Source organism: Morone saxatilis, unplaced genomic scaffold (assembly GCF_004916995.1).
Source record: "Morone saxatilis isolate NCDOM2014 unplaced genomic scaffold, NCSU_SB_2.0 Contig0, whole genome shotgun sequence".
NCBI classification, from domain to species: Eukaryota; Metazoa; Chordata; class Actinopteri; family Moronidae; genus Morone; species Morone saxatilis.
Window position 1 is genome coordinate 12701223 of NW_023339650.1, and position 3843 is coordinate 12705065.

Here is a 3843-nt window from a genome sequence, read left to right on the forward strand (position 1 = left end):
AGAGAGAGATTGAGGATTCAAGGGTCACCCAGAGGGTCATGTTTATTGAGGCCTGGCCGGCGCATAAACATCAAGGATTTTCAAGGAAACGGTTCCTTACAGCTCAGTTCTGGTAAAGGATGGTGAATTTCCTAGCCAATTGTTAAAATGATTCCTAGTTTGGGGAATCCAGCTTGTTTCCAAATGTATGGTCAGTGTCAAGTTAGAAGACAGTGCACCTAGCACATGGTTTATATTACAGTACAGGCTCTCTAGTGAATGGGTATTTGTTGAGTGGAAATGGACCAGTAGTTTGATGTTTAAAGGCAGCTAGCGCCACGCCCTGCAATCAACGCTGCAGCAGCGTTGGCCGGGGCCCCTCCAGCAGTGGGCTCAGGAGATGATGATGATGATGATCACGATGCTTGCGTGATGGAGTTCTCCAGCTGTGGCCAGTTGGACCCGAGCGCAGAGAGAGAGACAGAGAGAGTGAGGGAGGGAGGAAGAGGGATTTCATAGAGGAGGAATGGAAAAATGGACCCTAAAAAACAAAAAAGTAAGAATCCAGGGAGGAGACTTTGAGAATCTGTTCCACTGAATAAGAGTATCTGGATTACCGCTCCCAGGCATACACGGGTGGGGAAATGAACGGTGGCCAACGCTGATGTATCATAGCAGAGAATAAAAGGATTTTTGGATGGCAGTATTTGGTGAGGGCTTTCAGGTCGAGTCAATCCAAGCATGAAAAAGTCAGTTATGCCACAAGCATAAAACATGGGTGTGAACTTTTCCTCTCCATTCCCCAGGTGATTGACAGAGCTATTCATACAAGAGCCGTGTGGCAACTTGAGTGTGTTTTCTCTCTGGTTTGGAGCTGTAAACGATTAATGAGAAACAGTGAAACGATTAGCTTTCAGTTTAATTCATGATGGGGCTAAAATGGCACGTTCTTAATTATACACCTACAGTGGCATTTGAGATCTTAATTTAAGCGGGATTACATTTTATTACTCAGTACATAAACATTCCAAGATTAAAAAGCTGTCAGTTGTTGGAACCTACAGATTTAATGACTACGTGGTTCAAAATGTAAATCACAGGAATGTTTATCAGCATGGCTTGAGTGATTTTTAAAAAAAATCATTTTTGGTCCCACGCTTTATTTCAAAGTAACCTGTATCCATTATTTCAAGTCATGTAGGACATTTGTGCCTGTATTCCCTTCATTTTCACTTCTCCCCCCTTTTTGGTTTCTGTTATCAGTCCCCAGATAAGTATTTGGCTTACAGGAATCCTGTCATTTATTACACCCGATCCCTGGCTGTTGTATCCGTGCCATTTTTGTCTGACACTTTATGTGAGATAGTGTTTGCCTACAGTAGTAATCAACTGCTATCAGCAACCCATGTAGTTTTTTTTTGTTGTGAAATTTCCTCCCCGACTTCCAGTTTTACAGCATCTGCGATATTGCGCAGCGTTAAAGTGACAAACGCCAACGTAACGTGCCCCAGTTTGAAGGATTTAGGAGGAGATTTTAATGTGCCTTCACAGCTTTCTGTCAACCAAAGGTTTAGTGTCCCCTTTTTTTAGTTTATTTTTAGTTCTTTATCTTGTTCTTCCCACTTCTCTTGTCACTGCTGTGTAATATGTTGTTAAAGCTTTGCATGTGCGTCAGTCTGGTCAGTAAGCAAAGTCCGAAAACATCCTTGCAGAGAAAGGGTATTTCCTCATTGTGGGGTGACTTTGTTGGTTGAAAATGTCAAACTTTTTTTTTTTGTTTTTTTTGTCATGCATCAAATGCCCATTAGGTGATCTTGTGTGTAGTTTCAAGTGACCTTACCTTTGCTGATTTCATCAAGTATAACTTCTTTATTGAACAGTGAATGCCTACATGTACAGTATAAGATATGTGCTGATGTTCATTCAGAAACATAACCCCAGGTGTGATGTAATCATGACCTGAATCTCATGTATGAGCACCTCAAGTAACGGTATCACATATTGTTGGTTGTGAAGAAACTGTCATGGTTTCCAAGGAAATAGTTTTTTATGTCTGTATGCATTTCATATAAGACTAGTGTAAGACATTCACTTTTGCAGTTTAGCCACTTAAATATGTAAAAAAAAAATCCTCAATACTTAAATGTTTTACTTGATATTCAAATACAGAACTACAGTATCTCCCTACATAGATATTGTTATGAACTGGGATCTTTTTTTCATTTGACACCCACAGAGGCCGCATGAGCAGAGCCTTGTAGCTGTACAGAAATGATTTTAAACCTGCTTAAAAAGACATTGAAGTCAGTTGTGACAGATATTATCAAGAGATTGTTCATCAAACTATTTTTTTCCTGATCGAAAACTACAATGCAGCTGGAACTCTTCGCTTCTTGACTGCTCAACAAGCCTGAGATAATCTTGAATTTTTAAGATTGATTTCTTGATAATATTGGAAGCAAATGACCCCCGTGTTAAACTTTGGTGCTTTTGTGCTGCTTACATTTCTATGGTGTTCCTTGTCTCACAAAGCTTTTTTTGTATGAGAGAGAGGGAGAGAGAGTGAAGAAAACAGATACATGCTGTGGAATGATAAAAAGGCAGTGCTGTGAAATTTATTGTCATGCTCTTAATACTGTTTTTATGGAGGGGAGATCGTCTTCAGGTGTAATAATTTAGAAGAGTTTATTAGAGTGTTCAAAAGACGTAATAAACGATACAAAAAGTAATGTCTTGTTTCCATCTACCATATTATTGGAGTACTGTCAGTCAATAAGTTGTTAAATGTTACTAGTTTCACTTTCACTTTTTCCTGAAGCTGTATTTTACTGAATTATGAAATACACCAATTGATTTTTATAGACTAGGCCTACAATTCGACGTCCTAACTATATAAAATATCTTTTTTTCTTCCCCGTGCTTTAACTTTGCTATAATGTGATTACAATGCAACTTAAACAGGGATATTAACATTATCTGATAGACAGAAGATGATTCATGACCACAATGGGAGTTCTGTATGATGCATGTGTGCCACCTGGTGGCCAGTTGTACCATTACATTGACCGGCACCACCTAGGCCCATCTCAAATGAGACCAACAAAACACGATCACATTTTGGTCACTTTATTTGAAATCGTTCTTGGAAAAAAATGATACTGTGATTGTAATATTTTCAAAATAAATGCTCTATTCATTCACATGATTCTATATACAAAATACTTTTCCACCAAAGAGAGGACGGGGGGCTTTTTTTGTTCAAGCATGCCCATTAATCACATCAATCAACCTCACTGTCGAAGTAGCACGCAGGATCTCATGGCGCAAGTGAGACAAAGTGGGCTTGTGTTAGTCGTTACGTAACTCCGGGACGAGTCGAGCCAAATCTCACCACGGTCTTACAGTAGCTGACCTTGGTTTGTTCCGGCATCAGCCACAGCAGAACAGCAGGAGCCTTCTCTTGAGCTGTACCAGCTTTGGTCCTCATACCAGTGGGGCTCCAAAAGATTCTCATAAGGCAAAACATTACAAGTATCAGCAAACAAACAAAAAAGATATAAAGAGGACAAACAATCTTTTTTTGTTGTTTTTTTTAAAGAGATATATCGATGCAGTATTTATAGCTACGAGTATGTCATAGCTCTGCTGATATCCAACACAAAGTAGTTACTACTTATCACGGAAGGTTTTTTTAAAGCAAAGTACTTACAGTTTAAAAAAAAAAAAAAGTTACGTTTTAAGGCTTGATCAGTGAATGATTTCAAGTGCTGAGGAATACATAGCAGAGACCCCTCCTCAGGGCAAGTTTGTAGATCTGCGTAGTGCTACATAGTTGAAGAATATGCTGCTATCTGTGATCTAAGG